This window comes from Eulemur rufifrons, chromosome 30, assembly GCF_041146395.1.
Source record: "Eulemur rufifrons isolate Redbay chromosome 30, OSU_ERuf_1, whole genome shotgun sequence".
Taxonomy (NCBI): Eukaryota; Metazoa; Chordata; class Mammalia; order Primates; family Lemuridae; genus Eulemur; species Eulemur rufifrons.
The window spans coordinates 113,034,047-113,056,446 of NC_091012.1; positions in this window are offsets into that span (position 1 = coordinate 113,034,047).

Sequence of the window (22,400 nt, forward strand, 5' to 3'; positions counted from 1 at the left end):
CTTCCTGATTCAGACTTGGGGGGCTGTTTGTTTCCTGATATCTATCCATTTCCTCTACGTTTTCTAGTTTGTGTGCATAAAGGTTTTCATAGTATTCACAGATGATCTTTTGTATTTCTGTGGTATCATTTGTAATGTCTCCTTTTTCACTTCAGATTGAGCTTATTTTAATACTTTCTCTTCTATTTCTGGTTAATCTAGGTAGTGGTCTATGCATTTTGTTTATCATTTCAAAGAACTAACTTTTTGTTTTGTTGATCATTTGGGGTTTTTTTTGGTTTCCATTTCATTTGAGTTTGCTCTGAACTTTGTCATTTATTTTCGGATTTGGTTTGTTCTTTTTGTAGTTCCTTGAGATGTGACATTAGGTTGTTAATTTGTCATTTTCTATCTTTTTTTTATTTCATCTTATTATGGGGGATACAGAATTTCAGGTTACGTACGTTGCCCATGTACCGCCTGTCCCCCCAAGTCAAAGCTCCAGGTGTGTCCGTTCCCCAGACAGTGTGTGTTGCACCCATCATGTAGGTATATATCCCTCCCCTTCCCACCACCCCCTCCCTGAGTCAGCACCTTCAAGCGTGACCATTCCCCAAATGGTGCGCAATGGACTTATTATGTAGGCATACACCCATCCCCTCCCCCCACCCCCCACCTCAGTCTGATATCCGATTGGTATCGTTCCCAGATGTGTATTTAGGTGATGATCAGGGAAACCAATTTTCTGGTGAGTACATGTGATTTGAACTTTCCCCTTAGCACTGCTTTTTCTGTATCCCATAGATTTTGAAAGTCTGTGTCCCCTTTGCCATTCAGTTTGAGAAATATTTTGAATATTCATCATAATTTTATCATTGACCCAAAGATTGTTCTGCAGCACGTTGTTTAATGCCATGACTTTGTGTAGATTTGAGAGTTTTTCTTGGGATTTATGTCTAGTTTTATTCCATTGTGGTATGAGAAGATATGTGAAATGATTTTGATTTTGCTAAATTTGCTGAGACTTTTTTTGTGGCATAAGATATGATCAATTTTGGAAAATATCCCCTGTGCTGATGAGAAGAATGTATATTGAGTAGTTTTTAGGTAGAATGTTCTGTAAATGTCTGTTAGGCCCATTTGTTCTAAAATCCTATTTTAGTTTAGTGTTTATTGATTTTCTGCTTCAATGAGCTGTCTAGTTCTGTTAGTGGTGTGTTGGAGTCCCCAGCTATTAAGATGTAACTGTTTATTTCTTTGATCTAGTAGAATTTGTTTTATGAATCTGGGAGCTCCTGTGTTAGGTGTATATAGATTTATTATTATGTCTTCTTGCTGAATTGATCCTTTTACCATTATATAATGACCATCTTTGTATTTTTTTACAATTGTTGATTTAAAGTCTATTTTATCTGATATGAGAATGGCTATGCCTGGTCACTTTTGGTTTCCATTTGCATGGAATATTTTTTTCCATCCCTTTACCTTGAATCTCTGTGCTTCCTTGTGGTTTAGATGCATTTGTTGGAGACAGCATATACTTCAGTTGTGTTTTCTCATCCATTCAGCCAGTCCATGTCTTTTAAGTGGGGCATTCAATCTGTTCACGTTCAGTGTTAGTATTGATATATGGGATGCTGTTCTGTTCATCATGTGGGATAATACCTTATTGTTTTTTTCCCTTTTGTACTGTTGTTTTATTAGAGCTGTGAGTTTTGACTTTTGAGTGTTTTTACACTGTTAGGTATCTATTGTGCTGTTCCATGTACAATACACTTTTGAGTTTTTCCTGTAGGGCAGGTCTAGTAGTGACAAATTCTCTTAGTGTTCGCTTACCTGGAAAAGTTTTTAATTTTCTGGCATTTATATAACTTAGTTTTGCAGGATACAAAGTTCTTGGGTGGCAGGTGTTGTGTTTAAGAATACTCAAAATTGTATCCCAATCCCTTCTGGCTTGTAAATTCTCTGATGAGAAATCTGCCATTAGTCTTGTGGGTTTTCCTTTGTATGTTAGTTATTGCTTTCTTCTTTCAGCTTATAGAATTTTCTCCTTCAATTTGACTTTGGCCAGGTTGATGACTATGTGTATTGGAGATGTCCTATTTGCTATGAATCTTCCCATATTGAATGACCGTCTTGTATCTGGATATGCGAATCTCTGGCAATACCAGGGATGTTTTCCTCAATAATTCCCTTGAACAGATTTTCCATGCTTTTTGCTTTTGCTTTTTCTCCCTTGGAGATATGTATAATTTTTATATTGGCTCATTTCACATAGTCCCATATTTCTCTGAGTGATTGCTCATTCTTCTTTACTCTTTTTCTGCATCTTTGACTGACTGGGTTAGTTCAAAAACCTTGTCTCCCAGCTCTGAGACTATTCTGCTTTGTCTAGCCTGTTGTTGAAGCTTTCTGCAGTATTTTGAAATTCTCTAAATGACTCTTTCATTTCTTTAAGTTCTTTTATATCCTTTCTTATGTATGTCTCTTTAGCAACTTTTTCATTTTTTTTATTCATGTCATGAAATGTTATTTTGGCTTCTTTGTGTTGGTTTTTAACTTTTTCTTCAATCCATTCATTTTATTTGGCGTCCATATTCTCAATTCCATTTCTGACATTTTGACAATTTCCTTTTGGTTGGGATCCTTTGCTGTAGATCTATTATGATTTTTGTGGATGTTGAACTAGCTTGTTTTTTCAAGTTACTAGAGTTCTTTTGCTGGTTTCTTCTCATCTGAAACTTCTTCTCTCAGCTCAGGGTAGATAGGTTATTGCATACCTTTGTTGGGAACTCTCCTATTTAGTGAGAAGAAGAGGTCCCTTATTGGTGCTTTTGTGTCCTACTCTGGAAGATTGACCCAGCAGGAGAGGGGCAGATGCACTGAGAGTCTGTGATGCAGCTGTTCTATGTTTTCCCATTCCCCTGTGATTGTCACAGTCCAAGCCAGTGTTGGATGGTCTTCCTGCAGAGTGGTGAGTTATTCCCCACACCATTGTTGGAAGCCCAAGTTGTGGCTGGAAAGGTTCCTCTCCACAGAGGCTGGTGTTGCAGGACATTGCTCTGCCTGGGTCTCACTGTGGCAGTGGGAGTAGCAGCCAGGCGAGGCTATCTGGGTGTTGGTTTTGGGTGCCAGGGCTAAGGACATTTGCTCTACTGGGGTCCAGGTGCTATGGTAGCACATGGCTAGTGGGTCCTTGGTGGTGCACTGGACTGTAATGGTGGTTCCTGCCTGGCAGTATATGGGAGATACAGGGTCAGGGCCATGGGACCGGGTGGCACCATGGAAGCTGAGTGGGCAGGGCCTAGCAGCAGCATGGGAGCTGCAGGGGTGGGGTTGTGGCCAAAGGACTGAGCCACCAGGCAGCTGAGGCTCTTCCTGCCCAGGTCCCCCTGAGGCAGTTATCATGGGACTTCTCAGGTGGTGTTGGTGGCACCTGTTCTGCTTGAATCCCATGTGGGTGGAGGGGCGCTTGGCTCCCATGGCGTGTGAGAGCATCTGCTCTCCCTGCTCCCTTCAAGACCCAGCTGGGGTGATGCAGAGGTAGTTTCAGCAGAGTCAAGCCCTGTGTAGTCCAGACACTCTGGAACCAAGAGCTCAGAATGGCATCAGTTGCAGCTACCTGGGAATGGAAGCCACTGGGTCTCTGCTGTACCTGCTTTCCAGTGCAGCGTCACTGCACAGTTTACAAGCATCTCCCTGATAAGTGCAGAAGTCACGGCTTGGATCACAGTATCTGCAGTGGGAAGGTGGTGCCCCAGGATTCTCTTCTCCTATCCTTTCCTGGTATGGATGCTTCCCCCAGATGCCTTCCAATTTTGCCAACTGGATCACTCTGTCACCTTCTTCTTCACTCTGAGTGTGTCCCTTCACTTCTCTGATGATTTACAGTGCTCTCTCCAAGAAGGCACATTTGTAGGTGGGTATCTACTTGCAACTGTCAATCTTTTCCTTGAGGGTGGTGTGTGCAGTCTACTTCTAGTCCACCATCTTACTAAAACCTCCAAGGCTATGGATTTCTACACTTGATTCCTTCCTATTTGTTCCTTTCTCTGTCCTAAAGTATACTAAATTTAATAATCACACACATTAATTCAGCCAATCCATAGTAGGATATGGAAAGATTCTAATCTTCCTTCTCTAGGTAACTGCCTTGAATTTCAAACAGACGACAAGTCTCTGTAACAAATCCTATAGTGTTCTTTCTCCGACAGCTTCTCAATAGTCTAAGAGAATGTAATCACTGAACACATTCCAGGCATTTATGTCACAAAATTTCCTGACAAAACTGACACTGATTGGCAGGCTCGTTTGGAGCTGGAAATAGGTCAGAACTAGAAGCACATGAGCCAGTGACTTTGCTTAATACTTGACTTTGTGAGCAAAAAGTTGTGAAAGATGCACTTACCTGTTTTATGTGAGAAAGACTCCTGCCCTACTGCTTTTCCCATCTGAAATTCTTAACTCAAACTCAAAATGTACTGATCTGGAGCAGAAAGTTGCTTTCTTTGAGGAAATATTAGAGTCCTTGTTCCATACCTTTCTGGAAACAGCACAGCAAGGTGCATGGCTTTTGCAGATATAATAGGTCCATCTCAGCCCAAAGTCCAAAAGTGGATTTACTCTGAGAATTCACACAGATGTTTGTCAGTGTCTTACCTAAATTGCTCTCTGGCCCTGAGTGATTAGTGTTAGTTTTGTATATTACCTTCTCAATGGTTATATTATCACTTTTTCTCTACCTAAATTTACATTCCTGGTGTCTCAAAATGAAATAGATGCTACATGCCTATAAGTTAAACTTTATTGATTCCTTATATTGCATAATTTTAGAGAATAAGTTGGGATTTGTAAGACATAATATTTTCAATAAACTTGTGCTATTATTTGTGCCTGGAGTTGAAAAGAAACAATCATCTTAATATGATTAAATCATTGTATTTCCTCCTAAATCTATCCCTCCATTTGTATTTCCTGCTTTGGTTAGTGGAACTTTATTCCCTCCAAGTTTGAACATTTCTACTCCTTTGCACTCATAGCGCAAATCCACCTTCACTAAATCTCTATGATATGTTAGTGGATCAGTCTTCTTACTCCATTTCTACTATCACTTCCCTGAAGTTCAAGTCTTCATTTATGGCATTTAAAGGATCCCTTTTCTTAGGTTATATTGTCCTTGTAACACTTTTCCAAGAACACTGGCCACATTGTACTGTAGCCATTTATTTAAAGGTCTGGCTCCCCTGCTGGACTGTGACATTTCAAAGACAGAGCCATCACTTATGTGCCTGCCTCAGTGTCTCCAGATCCTAGTGCAGGGCCTGTTAGCTAATAAGTTCTCAATAAATAGCTATTGAATGAAGAATTTCTTAGTTCACCTGTTGCCTCTAGTCTTTCCTCCCATGCATATTCAGCCAAACCATGATGTTAAAATTCTTAAAGTAGATCTACATTCATGAAATTCAACTAGTCAAAAACACTCATTGACACTGTACTGCTTAACAAAGAAGATGCATACTCCCTAGCCTTATATTCGAAAGCTTTCTAAATCTGAATGACTTTCCAAATCTTTCCCAAATCACTGCTCCAGAAAATCTACAACAAATGTCAACTGCACTGCTTGCTTTCCTCCTGTATCAATGTCTCACTTGTGCTTTACTCATGCTGTTTCCTCTTCCTCAAGCGGTTTACTCCTTTTTCTTCATCTTTCAACCCAATCTTCATGCATTCGACTATATAGTTGGAGTACACCTCCAATCCTCAGTCATTCAGTAAGATTTTGTATTTTTCCTCACATGTCTCAGATATTGTGTGTAGCAGAGGACAGACAAATATAGAAGATCCCATTGTGCCATAAAATACCTCAATTCTGGTGGATAGACAGATATGCACAATTGAGGCAGTACATATAATTCCTACAACAATTTACCTGCTTTGGAACTCCTGTAGAATGATGTTTTTACCTCTCATGGGCATACTACTTGTCCTGCTAGCCTTTAATATGATTATCTTCATTATTATACAACAAAATTATAACTGTGCTTTTTTTTTTTATTTCATCTTATTGTTATGGGGGATACAGAATTGCAGGTTACATACGTTGTCCATGTACCGCATTTGCCCCCAAGTCAGAGCTCCAGGCATGTCTGATCCCCAGATAGTGCGCGTCCTAAGAGATCCTAAAAATGTTTTCCATGGTTAAATATATTCCTAGGTATTTTATTTTCTTTGTTGCTATTGTGAAGGGCATTGAGTCTTTCATTTGGTTCTCAGTTTGACTGTTGTTGGCATATAGGAATGCTACTGATTTCTGTACATTGATTTTGTAACCTGCGACTTTGCTGAATTTGTTTATCAATTCCAGTAGTCTCATGGAAGAATCTTTGAGATTTTCTAGATATAAGATCATATCATCAGCAAAGAGAGATAGTTTGACCTCTTCTGCCCCCATTTGGATGCCCTCGATTTCCTTCTCTTGTCTGATTGTTCTAGATAAGACTTCCAGCACTATGTTGAATAGAAGCAGTGATAGAGGGCAACCTTGTCTGGTTCTGTTCTAAGTGGGAATGCTTTCAGTTTTTCCCTATTCACTTTGATGTTGGCTATGGGTTTGTCATATATGGCTTGTATCATTTTTAGGTAATTCCTGTCTATGCCTATTTTGTTAAACATTTTCATCATAAAAGGAGGTAAAGGCCTCTGCAGGGAAAACTAAGAAACACTGAGGAAGGAAATAGCAGAGGACGTAAACAGATGTAAAACAATATCATGCTCATGGGTCAGCAAAATCAACATTGTTAAAATGCCTATACTACTGAAAGTGATCTGCAGATTCAATGCAATCCCTATTAAAATACCAACATCATTTTTTGCAGATCTAGAAAATATAATTCTGCGCTTCTTATGGAACTAGAGAAGACCCCATATAGGAAAAGCAATGTTAAGCAAAAGGAACAAATTGGGAGGCATCAATTTATCAGACTTCAAGATATACTACAAGGCTATGGTAACCAAAACAGCATGATACTGGCACAAGAACAGAGATGTAGTCCAATGGAACAGAAATGGGAACCCAGATATAAAACCATCCTCATATAGCCGTCTAATCTTTGACAAACCAGACAAAAACATACGCTGGAGAAAAGAATCCTTATTCAATAAATGGTGCTGGGAAAATTGAATAGCCATATGTAGAAGACTGAGATAGGATTCGCACCTTTCACCTCTCACAAAAATCAAATCACGGTGGATAACAAACTTAAGATGTGAAAATATTAGAATTCTAGAAGAAAATATTAGAAAAACTCTTACAGGCATTGGCCTAGGCAAAGAATTTATGAAGAAGACCCCAAAGGCAATCACAGCAACAGCAAAAATAAATAAATGGGACCTGATCAAATTTAAAAGCTTCTGCACAGCCAAGGAAACTATCACGAGAGCAAAACAGACAACCTACAGAATGGGAGAAAATATTCGCATGCTACACATCTGATAAAGGGCTGATAGCTAGAATCTATCTAGAACTCAGGAAAATCAGCAAGAAAATATCAAACAACCCTGCTAAAAAGTGGGCAAAGGACATGAACAGAAACCTTTCAAAAGAAGATAGACTAATGGCCAAAAAACATGTGAAAAAATGCTCAACATCTCTAATCATCAGGGAAATGCAAATCAAAACCACAATGAGATATCACTGAACTTCAGTTAGAATGGCCTTTATGAAAAAGTCCCAAAACAATAAATGTTGGCATGGATGCAGAGAGATAGGAACACTCCTACACTGCTGGTGGGACTACAAACTAGTACAACCTCTGTAGAAACTAATATGGAGATACCTCAAAGAGCTACAAGTAGAACTACCATTTGACCCAGCAATCCCATTACTGGGCATCTACCCAAAGGAACAAAAGACATTCTATAATAAAGACATCTGCACTCGAATGTTTATAGCAGCACAATTCACAATTGCAAAGATGTAGAAACAACCCAAGTGCCCGTCAATACATGAGTGGATTAATAAAATGTGGTATAGGTATACCATGGAGTTCTACTCAGCCACAAGAAAAAAATGGTGATCTAGCACTTCTTGTATTATCCTGGATAGAGCTGGAGCCCATTCTCCTAAGTGAAGTATCACAAGAATGGAAAAACAAGACCATATGTACTCATCATCAAATTGGTATTAACTGACTTAACTGACCAACACTTAAGGGCACATATAGTAGTAACATTCATCAGGCGTCAGGCAGGTGGGAGAGGGGAGGAGAGGATGGATATTTTCACACCTAATAGGTGCAGTGCACACTATCTGGGGGATGGACACACTTGAAGCTCTGACTCTGGTGGGGCAAAGGCAATATACGTAACCTAAACATTTGTACCCCTGTAATATGCTGAAATTAAAAAATTAAAAAAACAAAAAAATTAAAAAATGTTTTCCATGTACACAGTACATGATTGGCATGTGTTTGTTGAATGTATGAATAATTTTAGATTGAATTTCCTTGACTTTCATTGCAGGAATATTGACAATTTGAACTGTTAGTATTTGTTTCATTACTTTAAATAAGAACTTCCCAATGTGCTGTCTTACATTTAGTTATCTACAAGAAGAAAGCTGAAAAGCCATTCAAATCTAAGGATAAATCATTAAGACTCTGATAACCATCATGATATATTCTTCTGACATTATCATATCATATTCAATGTTTTATTGGCATATGTTAGCAAAACTAATGTAAACTCCCTATCTGGTGGTACCATCCTTGCTCAGGCCATCTATAACATTTGTGAGACATGTAACAAAAGATCAAAACAAAGGCCCACAAACCATAAATCTATATATTTAAAGGAAATAAACAGTGCTAAAAACTGTTAAGTAAAATATGTTTTACGTTCCTACCTTGACAAGGTACATTCTTAATGTACCAGTAAGGGTAGGCTACCAGTGAGGGTAGGCTCAAATTATGAACTCTTAAGACTCTTTGCCTTTCAAGGTCAGAAGGTAGCAACTCAGGAAAAGCATACCCTTGAACACCACTGCCTCTCTCCCCTGCTTTTCTCCCCATTTTGCATCCTCCCACACTTATCCTTGTGTTCATGAGGACATTCTCATATGCAGGTTACATTTTTGTCACACCTTCTCACTAACATCTGTCACTTGGTTATTCCTTGGCCCTCGGGGTGAACACAGCTGAGGCAGGTCTATACTCAGCATGATGGGCCCAGGAGGAAGGCCACACAACCCTGAAAGTGGATTACAGATCATTTGAGAAGGAAATTCCTGGGACATTAGTGCACAGAGTGTGGGCTAAAAGATGGTATTGTTGAACCAGTGTGAGGCCTGTCAGAGACAGTAGGCTAAGGGCCTGTGTTGCCTAGGCTTAAAGGCAGTACTTATGCTTCCTAAGCATTCTCCCCTCAACACACATTCCCAGCCCCTGAATACATAATTGCCATCATATGTATTTGGTAGAATGATATACATTTTTAGAGAAATTAATGTTTCCTCCTTCGAGAAAGCAATAGTTAATCAAGTATATGTAATGAGCATATGCAATGGATCTTGAATACTTGAAATATATAGTGGAAAAAGTTTTGTGAGTAGCTCTAGAGTGCAAACAATCAAACTAGTGACTACAATCATATGTGAACCTGATTTTATGTGAATGGATCAACTAGAAAATAACAAAACAAAGGACTCTTTGTAAATTATTAAGAAACTATATGGTTATCTGCAAAATTACAACAAAAAGGGTTGCAGAAAAATCATCAGGACAGCTGATAACTAGAATCAGTCTGTCAAGAACACTTACAGTTTCCTGATACATTAGAGAACAATGGGGTCTCCATTTGGTAAGGTAAAATCCTTTGACAGAAAGACATGCTCAAACTTTTAAAAATTTGGTTCAAGATGTCATAAAATGTAGTTTTGGGAGAGTTTTCACTGAAAGTGCCAATAGAGCTGGAAGTTTGTTATAAACCATTACTATTTGTAATGCCAAAAAACTAGCCTTACTTCCCAATTATAACTATGAAATTACAATTAAGTTTCAAGATACAAATAAATTTAATGAGTTTATCTTTAGGAATAATATAATTTTTGAAAAGTCATGTTTTGATATCTATGGGTAGCAAAAGAGGAACAGTGGAAAAGAACCAGATTCACATTTCTGCTTATGTTGGAACTCCAGCACTCATCAGATGTATGACTATGACTTTGGTTAAGTCATTTATACTGAATTATTTGAGGAACAATTTCTAAAAATAAGATAATATTTAATATTATTGTTGTGAAGACTAAATTGAGCCACGTGTGAAAGTACATTGTAAACATCAATGTGTCTTGCAACTGTTATATTATAATAGTAATACTATTTGTTTTAAGTACCTCCTACTATGATTTCTTAAGTCTCTTAATAGCTGATTTATTTCCTTTCAGATCAGTAGCAGTTAATTACTCAAATTTGAAACTTGCAGAATTCTGCCTCAGTCATTAAAATGACTGAACTGAACCAAGGTGTCATCTTTCTAGTTGATGCTTTCATCTTAACAAGCAATTAGGATTAATTATGTTGTCATCTATTTGATTGTTTGACAACTGAGACTTTCTGTAACTAAAATAATTATTTCAGCTGCGTTTTTAATTAATTCTGTCATACTGTATAAACCTCAGCATCATTTTAATACATTTTTTATTCTGAAGAGTTAAAGTGTACATGACTAAGATAACAACAACAAAAGGTAAATTAAAATATTATGGTATATTTTACAATGTGTGTGTCCTGAAGGGAGAAAAGAGAGATTTTTATACTGGCATACATATTCTAGAATCATAAATAAATCATCCAATGAAGGAGAGGTCATTCAAACCGGGGAAAATATACTGTTGTATAGTCAACAATCAAGATCAAGCAAATCCACAAGCTTATGAGTCAATTATGAATATGAACTAGGACAAAAATTTGAAAGAGTTAATGAAGAGTCAGAATTCAAAATGAGATCTGTGAAACTAACATTAAGCACAACTAAATTTTTATCTTGTTGACATTCATGGTGGTTACTGTGTGTGTAAAAAACTGGCTTCACTGAAATCAGTGGCACAAATAAAGGGCTTCTTTGGCCTCCATTGCTTTTTTATGCATCCCATAAGTTTTTGGTATGTTGTGTTTTCATTGTCATTTCTCTCAAGATCTTTTAAAATTTTTTATTTCAATTTCCTCCTTGACTACATGGTTATTCAAGAGGCTGTTTTCTAGTTTCCACATAGTTGTAAATTTTCCTGTTTCCTTACTGTTAGTGATTTCTAATTTCATTCCATTGTGGTTGGAAAATATACTTGGAATGATTTTGATCTTCTTGAATTTATCAAGACTTGTTTTGTGACTGTTTTAGTCAGGACTCTCCAGAGAGACAGAATGGATAGACTAATTTCTTGATTCTTCAGACGTCCTTACTTACTACAAAGCATAATACATACGCTCTCTGGGCATACATGACACTCCATGATCATCTTTTCACTATCACAGTGTATTTGCAGAACCCATGACAGAAAATACTCTCACACCAGTTATACCAAAGAAGAGATGGATACGGGCATGGCATGAAAACAATGGTTCCAGCTGTCTTCATATATGGCTGAATCCCTATCTGATCCAAGGGCTTGAATTCTATCATTAACACTCATTCTTCTGTCTTCCATATCTCAATTTTGCTTTCCTCTGTGTTGCATTTATTATAATCAGGTACTCCTATTATTTCCATATTAATGATTAGGAAACTAGGCCTAAGAATAATGGAATAATTTATTTAAAATCACCCCCCCTTATAAGTGGAATTTAGGATCTGAACATAGCTAACCAGAGTCTGACCTCTAAGCACTTGTACTTTTGTTGCTTGTTACTATTTCTTCAATATGCTATTTAGTTTTTTCCATGTGGATTAAAAGATGCCACTCTAACCACACAGCGTTCTTAGAGTTAGCAATTCTGGACACAGAGGACTGCCTCTTTCCCAATTGTTGCATCAAGAGTCCTGGAGAGGAATCTGATTGGCTTGACTGAGTCACTTGCCAATTCTAACCCAATCGCTGTGTGTGTGTGTGTGTGTGTGTGTGTGTGTGTGGTGTGTGTGTGTGTGTGTGTGTCCCTGTGAATAACATATTGAAGAAAAAGCAACTAGCAACAAAAGTGAAGGTGCTTAGTGCTCAGATTCTGGCATGAGGTTGGCTAAGTTCAAATCCTGAATACCACTTGAAAGCTGAATGAATGTTCTTGAGCAAATTATCCTATCACTTTTAGGCCCGGTTTCCTAATCATTAATATGGAGATCATAAGAGCATCTACTTCAGAGGATTTTTAAGAATTAAATGAATTAATTCATGTGAAGAACATAGGGCAGTGCTTGTCATATAGTAAATGACAGTTATTGCTGTAATTTTAATGCTACTCTTTGTAATTATTATAAGGTAAATTCAGTCACATGAAATGATGGCATGCTCCTGAGAATCAACTGCAAAACTGCTTTTTAATCTGAGCCTCTCTTGTCCTAAAATCATTATTACTATAAGCACTTAGTGGTAATTCTCCAATTAGTAGAAATAATACAACAGAGGTAAAACAAAGACTATATTTAACAAAAATGTACTGTGCTTAGCTGATAGACACCCTGAATGCTCTGACTTGATTACTATGCATTATATACATGTAACAAAATTTCTCATGTACCTCATAAATTTGCACTAATAATGATAATAATAGTGATAAAAGAAAATTTCCCTCTGTCCTAAAGAAAAGGTCCAGAGACATATGCAATATCAATAAAACATTTATTTATTTCCTCTCCCACCCAAAGTATTGTAAATAATAAAGTATTTGTTACAGATTTAAAAAATAAATAAATGAAAAATTTTTGAAAAGGTAAATCAGAGTGAGAAAGCAAGAACTAGAGAGAGAGAGAGAAATAGAGATAAGCTTTCCCCCTAAATTTTTATGTATCAATCCCAAAGGAAGAGAAGAGCTAGAAACCAAAGTCAGGGGACCTGCCTGCATCAATCACCGTGTCTGCAGATCTGCCTCTGGCTGCGATATTCCGACCTCTGCATAGTTATATTCCTTACGCTTCATGCTCTGATTTACTTCATGAAGCAAAGTCACTGTGTCTCATTAATTAAAACAGTCTCCCAAATCTGCAGCTGTGAATTTCTGATGACTCCTCGTTTCAATGCACTGCATGTTAATTTTATGGTAAATGTCAGTTTTCATCAGCTCAAATGTGCTCATGATATAATATGACTTGAAGATATGCAAATATCTTCCTACCAGATACTCCTAATTAGATGGAGGTCTTCAGTGGGAGGTACTCCCTAATTAGTTCTGAGGTAATCAGGAGAAATCACACTTGATTACATGCTGTAAATTCACTTCAGGAAGCTTAGTGCCAGCATTGACTGCCACAGGACTTCAGGGAAGCAGGTGTCCAGTTTTTCTTTTCCTGAAAGATACTTTATCACTCTCAGCTTCATCAAATCATCTCCTCCCCTTTTATATTCATGCTTTGTGAAAGCATTGGATCTTGCTTTGCATTATAAGTGGACCACCAACCAGGCTGAGAGCAAATGCCTGACAGTTCTGAAGGTACTCAATAATCAAGTCTCAAAGCAAACACACAGGTGTCAGTGGGATTTAATCGGAAATCATTGGGAATTATCACAAGTACAAACGTTATGGTTAATGGGAACTTGTCAACTAGTGGAAAAGTGGCAATGATGGGGTCTGGCTTGTTATGTGTAAGGGAGAGGGCCAAAATGCTATGAACTGGATTGAAATGGAAAACCTTAAGGAGCTACAACCATGAGCATTGAAGGCCATAAATCCAATTTTTATACATTTTCACCTGTCAGTCTTTTGGGAGCCATTTTATATTAATGACTGTTAGTTTGATTCATAATTGTTAAAATTCCTGTGCTTTAAATATGACAGGGTTTAAGTTAAGCAACACCTCTGGATGGCCAGTAAACAACTGTGAAATTATGAAATCTAGTGAACATTCCAAAGACTATGTCTGTTTGGAGTTTTTGTATCTGTGTGCAGTTTTCCTGATTTTCTTCTACTGTCATAACTTAGGTATCGATGCAAGAAGGAAGGATACCTTCAGTTACTGAGTGAAACTTTCTACCTCTGGTTTACAGCTCTCAATATGTTTTTTGCTTAAATATGGAAACAACAACCAGATTTTCTGCTATGATCAGTGAGGGATGGGAGGACGGTGTCAAATGTCTCTTTAGTACTGGTATCTACTAAAGTAGAACAGAGTTTCATCCATACTGCAGTGTTCAATGCTTGAGTGATTTAAAAGGAATGTGAAAGTTGTGCTCTTATATTGTGCTTGAGAGCTAGGGACCATCTAATTTGCTGGATCACCAAGGTCACAGCATGTGCTTTCATGTCAAATAGTTCAGAAATTCTAATTCTGCTCATATTTGTCAGGAATTGTACAACTGCATTCTGTCTTCAGGACTTTTGAATGTCTTGTTCAAAAACAATCTAATTGGCCAGGTGTGGTGGCTCACACCTGTAATCCTAGCACTCTGGGAGGCCAAGGCAGAAGGATTGCTTGAGCTCGAACTCAAGCTCAGGAGTTTGAGACCAGCCTGAGCAAGAGCAAGACCCTGTCTCTACTAAAAAACAGAAAAATTAGCTGGGCTTCATGGCGTGCACCTGTAGTCCCAGCAACTCGGGAGGCTAAGGCAGGAGGATCACTTGAGCCCAGGAGTTTGAGGTTGCTGTGAGCTAGGCTGATGCCACGACGGCACTCTACTCAGGGCAACAGAGTGAGACTCTGTCTCAAAACAAACAAACAAACAAATCTAATTGTCATTGGCTTGTAGCCCTCTATAGTGGGAAAAGGGTAGAGCCATTCAAAATCCAATCCATAATTTTAATCACTTAAAGATATTCACATTTGAAATGTAACATTGAGTTACTTAAGTTCAAAGGAATAAGAGATGGTTCAAGTGAAATCTAGGATTGGACAAGAGACAGTAATAGGAAAATTTAATGCCCAATTTAATCAACATAGCCAGAAAAAATAATTTCAAGATTAAACCAGAAAGATGATTGGGCAAAATATTCAATTGAATTATCCAAATGTAATTTAAACTACCTATATTTGACAGTTATTTGTTATTCAAATCAACCAGTATAGTAAGTTTAAACCTCTAAACAATTCCAATGTCATTATTTCAATAGAAAATTTTAGAAACCAATGGATGACTAGCATTTATTCCATCTTCCAGCCCTATACCAGCAAGGATTACTTACTCATTTTCTTGGGATAAATGTAAATGGTTTCCAGGTCAGTTTACTCATCAATAATATCTATCTCATACCCCAACATTATTGACTTGAGTTTTTAGAGGATCATGTCGGGAAGGGTTCTTCAACTAAATTATTAATAGAATGTAGAGTTTCAACTGCCCTTGGGGCTGATAGGGTAGCAGGGAGAAAAGGCTAGAAGAGTTAATTGTGTTAGTGGATGGAGTGGATGAATTGTGTTGGTGGTAAAGGACTCTAAATATGGCCAGGTCGGGGGGTGGGGGGGGCACATGTACCATAACAGGTGAAGTGAATTACAGGCATTTGTACTGGTTTGCATTGCACTGCAGCCTGTGGAGTATACAATACAAATTAGGATCAATTGCTAATAAACCAAAAAATTGCAAGATTTTTTAAATATTAAAAAGAAACTGTAGCAAACCAGTCATACCATGAAGGCAGGAAGAAAACAGAGCAGGGAGGCCCCCTCTGTATAAAATTATAGCTTCAATACCTCCACTCCATATCTTAAGCATCAGGCAGCTAAAATTATAAAAGTAGGAAATAAAGGGTTTTCTGTAGTTTCTTAATAGCTGCAGCACAACAGAATAAATCCTGTTAGCATCAAAAAAAGGATGCCAAATGATCACTGGCTCAAAACAACCCCAAGTTGCGTCATGAACAGCATGGTTTAATTTTCTTTGAGTTTAGTTAATTTTGTTTTTGGAATTGACATTCAAAATTTCTGAACAAAGAATACAATATTTCAAACGCAATGTTTGTGACTAGTGTAATGTTTCTAGTTCTTGGCCAAAATGCCTATCACATTTTTTCCAGCAATTGACTAGATAGATGAGGCTTAAGGAATTTGCCATAGGTATCCAAGGTAACAGGACAGTAATGTACACCACTTGAATTGTGACAGAACACAGTCAAGATTCCTTAGGGCTGTGATTCCTTAGGAATGTGAAACAATACATTCCTTATTGGTTAATGAGTTCTGAGCAAGCATCTTTGGTCTTACAGATGTACTCTTCTCTATTAGTAAAATGGCTCTAATAAATGAAAGCAGAAAAATTTTTAAAACTTGTTTTTACCCGAAATTTCCAGTTTTATCATTTGCATAATACATTTCATATTGTAAGGTTTCAAAACTACACATATTATTTAATACTAGTCTATTTAGTTCTATCAATTTGCTTTGCCTCAGAAAATAGAAAATTATGGGATGTGCAAAATGGAAACTAGATTGGGGCAAAGGAACATTCAAACATATAACATAGTGTATTAGAGTTCTCCAGAAAAACAGGAAATACGTTATATAGAGATATATAGAAAGAGATTTATTATGAGAGACTGGCTCACATGATTATGAAAGCTGAGAAGTCCCATAATCTGTCATCTGTGAGCTGGAGGCCCAGGAAAGTCAATGGTTTAATTCCAGTCCAAAGCTAAAGGCCTGAGAACCAGGGGAGGTGATAGTGATGGTGTAAGCCCTGGTGAGAGTAGTCTGAAGTCCTGAAAACTGGGAGTGCCGGTATCCAACATCCCAGGGCAGGATGGGATCGATGTCCTAGCCCAAGCAGGAAGAACAAATTCACCCTTCTTCCTCCTTTTTGTTCTATTCAGGCCCTCAGTGGATTGGATGGTGCTCACCCACACTGGTGAAGGCGATCTTCTTTACCCAATCTACCTACTCAAATGCTAACCTCTTCCTGAAACATTTTTCCAGACACAAACAGAAATAATGTTGTACACAGAGCTATATGGGCACCCTTAGCCCAGTCAAGTTGATACATAAAATTAACCATCACATACAATCCTTACAAATATTATGTTTAATCCATTTGTTTAACATATTTGTTTAAATATTTGCCAAAAATGTACTTTGCTATTTCTTTAAACCCCACTTGAATAGGACATTTAAACAATTCATCAGGAGATTTTTTTTCACCCTGGAAAAGCAAAGCAAAATTATCCAGGTACTATTAGCAGAACTATTAGTTAGTAAGAGGCCTATGTTAATAGTAAAACTGAAGATGGTAGGAATAACCTACTTTGTGCCTCCTCACCTGACAGTGGGTCATCTAGCTGATTTATTAATATTGGGGTACATGAAGGAAACACTAACAGGGTACCAAAGGGCCAAAACTGGGTCCACTGTATGAGTAGTGAAGTAGTCAACTGCTGACTGAAAGAAGTATCTCATAGTTTAAGGACGTCTTTTTTGCTAACATCTCCTTTACTAATACCATTCTTTGTACTACTGATTACCATTCACTGTTCCCCCTTCCCTGTTGACTGAGTCCATGCCAATGAGGCTGAGGTAGGGCACAAAATACCTCTCATCCACTGCTGTGTCACATGGTGCCAATGAGTCTATCCTGGAAATCAGGACTTAAAAGAGCAAATGGATAAACAGTCCCAAACAGTTGTTATTAGTGGTAGTGTTTTTACTTGATTTTTCCTCATCTCATGTGTTTGGCATTCACTAGGCTCTTTCATTCTAGAAAGTCATATAGTTATTTCAGGGAATATTCTTATATTGTTCTTAATTATTTTCCATGCGTTTCTCCACCCCCTTGTTTCTGGTGGGATATTTTCTATAAAAGCACTCTAATTTCATTATTTTTATTCTTTTTCTTTCTTCTTTCTATTTTCTGTAATAGATCCTCAACTTTACCTTCCAACATTTAAAATTTTATTTTTCATAAAAGAATTTTTAAAGTTCCAAATATTATTTCTTGTTTCTTAAATGCTCCTATTTTTATTATATCCTGTTTAGTTTTGTTTAAAGTATAAAAATTTCTACCATTTCAAGAATACTAGTTTTCTTCTGCCCCCTCCATTGTATCATTTCTTTGAAAAGGTTCCCCCCCACACACATCTTTTGGTTGTTTTAATTTTTTTTTCTTTCAAGTTATCTCAATTTCTTTGTGAAGTTTTGGTACTTGTTTTAAAGTGATGCTTATAAAAATGTATTATAAACTCTGTATGTTCAGGTAGGTCTTTTAGACTGGTAAATCAGGAATAGAAATAATCACACCTTTGATAGATCCTTAATTAACAGTATTTATACAAGTCATTTCTCTGGGGCACACCAAATTCCCTAAAATGGAATACTCTACCTACATTTTGACTAGGTGCTACAAAACAGCCTGTCTAGTTAGCAGAGCAAGTGGAGTCATGCAGGGATAGATGCTTGGGATCTTACCATTCTGGATACAGACATGTACTTCATGTGCTTGATTTTATGCAAGAGCTCATCATCAGCTTTATTTATGCTTAGTTATCCAAGCTCTGATTTTCTCAAATCAAATCTAACCAAAAAATAAATGGCCTGTCTTCTGTCAGAGTGAGGAAGTAAAAATTGGCCTGCGAGGAATCAGGAATACTTAGGAAGTAGGTTTCATTGCTTCTTTTTCTTACTATGGTAAAATCTTAGTCTATCCTGCTACTATAACAAAATACCACAGATTGGATAATTTTTAAATAATTGAAATTTCTTTCTTATAATTCTGGAGTCTCGGAAGTCCAATATCAAGGCACCAGTGGATTTGGTGTTTGGTGAAAGCTTGCTTTCTGCTTTTAAGATGGTGCCTTGTTGCTGTGTCCTCACATGGTGGATGGTAGAAGGCCAAAAGGGACTACGGCACTCCCTTCAGGCTCTTCAATAAGAGCACTAATTCCATTCATGAGAGTGGAGTGTTCATGACTTAATCACTTTCCCCAAAGGCCCTACTTCTTAAAATTATCACATTGGGTATCAGATTCCAACATAGGACTTTTGGAGGGATACATGTTAATACATTCAAACCATAGAAACACATAACATAAATTTTACCATTTGAACTATTTTAAAGTGCACAATTCAGTGTGATTTAGTGTATTCCCAATGTTATGCAACCATCACCACTAGCATGTTCACTGCTCTAAAAGGAACCCCAAACCAATTAGGCAATCACTGTCATTGCCCTCTTCCCCCAGCCCCTAGCAACCACTTATCTGCTGTCTGCCTCCATAAATTTGCCTATGCTTAATATTTTACATAAATGGAATGATACAATATGTGGCCTCACATATTGTCTGATTTCTCTCGGCATAATGTTTTCAAGGTTCATACATTTTGTATCATGTATCAGTACTGCATTTAATTTTGTGACTGAATATTGTTTCATTGTATGTATACACCACATTTTCTTTATCCATTCACCGATTGTTGAACATTCAGGTTGTTTCCACTTTTGGCTGTTGCAAATACTGCTGCTGTGAACATTCTTGTTCAAATTTTTATTTTAGCACTTGTTTTTCAATTATTTAGGTTATATATACTCAGAAATGGAGTTGCTAGGACATATGGTAATTCTATGTTTAACATTTTGAGGAATCTCCAAATTATTTTCCATAGTGGTTGCACCATTTTGCATTCCCACCAGCAATGTGTAGGGGGCCCAATGTTTCCACATCCTTATCAACACTTGTTACTTTCCCTTTTAAAAAAAAATATTTTAAACACTTAGTGGATATGAAGTGATGTCTTGTAGTTTTGATTTGCATTTCTCTGATGACTAATGATGTTGAGTACCTTTACATGTCTTATTTGACATTTGTATATTTTCTTTGGAAAAATTTCAATTCGATTTATTTGTCCATTTGTTTCACTGAGTTATTTGTCTTATTGTTGAGTTACATGAGTTTTTTATATATTCTACATATTAGTCCCTTATCAGATATATGATTTGCAAACATGTTCTCTTATTCTGTGGGTTCTCTTTTAACTCTCTAGATAGTGGGGATTTTTTGATGCATAAAATTTTATAATTTTCATGAGATCCAATTTATTGACGTTTTCTTTCATTGCTTGTACTTTTGGTGTCATATCTAAGGAATCATTGCCAAATCCAAGGTCATGAAGATTTATCCATATGTTTTCTTCAGTGGGTTTTTTAAAATCACTTTAGGTCTTATATTTAGGTCTTCAACTCATTTTGAATTAATTTCTATATGTGGTGTGGGGTAAGGGCCCCAGTGCATTCTTTTTCATGTGGACATCCAGTTGTCTTAGCTACATTGACTGAAAAGACTATTCTCTCCCCAATGGTCTTGGCATTCTACTGGAAAATCAATCAAACATAAATGTATAGATTTATTTTAGGGCTCTTAATTCTATTACATTAATCTTTATGTCTATCCTTATGTCAATACTACTCTGTTTTAAGCTTTGTAGTAAGCTTTGAAATCAGGAAGCATGAGTCCTTCAAATTTATTCTTTCATTTGGCTATTCAGGGGCCATTGCAGTACCGTATGAATTTGAGGATCAGCTATTCCATATTATTTTAAATGCCACTGGGATTTTGATAGGAATTGCATCTGACCTTCCTCCGAAGGAAGAGCTTTAAAGAAATGAAAGCTTCCCCTCTAAGAATGTAAATTAGAAAAAGATACTTCTTCAGAGTGAAAAAGGTACTGTGTTTAGGAGACTGAACTGGAAAAGCATCTGCCCTACACTGTGAAAAATGTTTCCCCCTGTGAGAAGAGAACACAGAAAGAAGTGTCCCCCTGGCATGCACAGCAGGGGGTTCACATGTTAGAGAGAGAGATATGGGCTAGATTTCAGTGTCCTTATGCCCCCATGACTGGGCACTTTTTGCAGTGCATAAACCACACAACTGTTGTTCAAGGTGGCCCTGCTGAACCCTGGCTATGCTCCTCAAGGCAATCCCACTCTGTTCCCTAAACTAACTTCTTCTCCTTTCTTTGTGAGCACCACACCCCACCCCAGTTAAACATGTTAAGAAGTTTAGAGTTTAAGCCCATGAAAATTGGTTTAGCTTATCTATTTCAATATATTTTAGCTTTGGTACCTTTAACAGTGCATGACAATATAGTGAGAATGACAGCTGTCTATATAGATGGCTCTGTGGTGAACAAGGTTCTTCTTTCCAATGTCAGGTCCACAACCTTGAACCCAAGGCAGACCCTCCATTCCCAGAGCACAAGGAGAAGCAGCCGGGATTGTCGTGTGTTCCTACAAGCCATTCTGCTAGCATCCTGCAGGTTGACCTACAGGGATCACTTCCAGGGGTAAGAGGATAATTCACTGTTCACAGCCCATTGATTTCCTGGCTGTGGCAGCAGAAACTGTCAATAAGGTGCCAATTGTGGTGAGGGTTGTTTTATGACTCATTCTTTTTTCTGATGAAACTCAATTTGTCAAGGCTGCCAGACAGTCCATGATGACTTTTAGTCACTATGATCTGGTCTAGATTTGAATCATTGACTTGGTTTCCATGTTAGTCATCTAATATTCCAGAGTGTAACCATTGTGCATATTTATACCAGAGTAAATATCTTAGACAATTACAGTCTCTGAGGATTTAGGACCTCTGCTTTCAGGATTTTTAGCAATATATTAATATATTATGAGAGAAATACACGACAGGCTCTGAGAAGGACAGCAGGAGAATTGGTTTTCCACTATCTCAGTAGCGTCCAGCAGGTCACCTCACATTTTGGAAAGCAGATCAGTCTCTTGCAGGTGAAATATTCTGTGACACTGTGACAATAAATCAAGCTATTTTGAAGGTAGATGTGCAATTCTCTTGGGACATTGTAAGGCAACAGTACAATTCTTATTGTCTTGGGTGGCAGGAGGTGGGGGGGGGTGTTGCATTGCCAGCATCAAAGTCACCTCAGGCTTCCCCCAAATAGTATAGATGCAGGAATACTGAGCCAGGCAAAGTAGTGCATAGGTATGTCTCTTCCTAGTCACTTCACTGCCCTGAAATGGTGGAACCCCTGCTAATTGCCCCATTCACATCCCCTGACCAGAGACTCCTCTGCACTGACGGAGCAGGGCTCCTGCTATTTGCCCTATTCACATGCACTGTACAGTTTACTGTGCTGCATTTACTGCATCCTCTTTGCCCTGTTTGCATATCTTGTCTAGTTAAATTTGGTGCAAGGCTCTTCCTGTTTGTATCCATAAAATATTCTTCCCAGTTACACCACTGCACGGAAGAATCAGGATTCTTTGTATTCACTCCATTCACATTCCCTATTCTCATTCCCCTATTCAGTTATCCCACTGCACTGCTGGTTTTGTG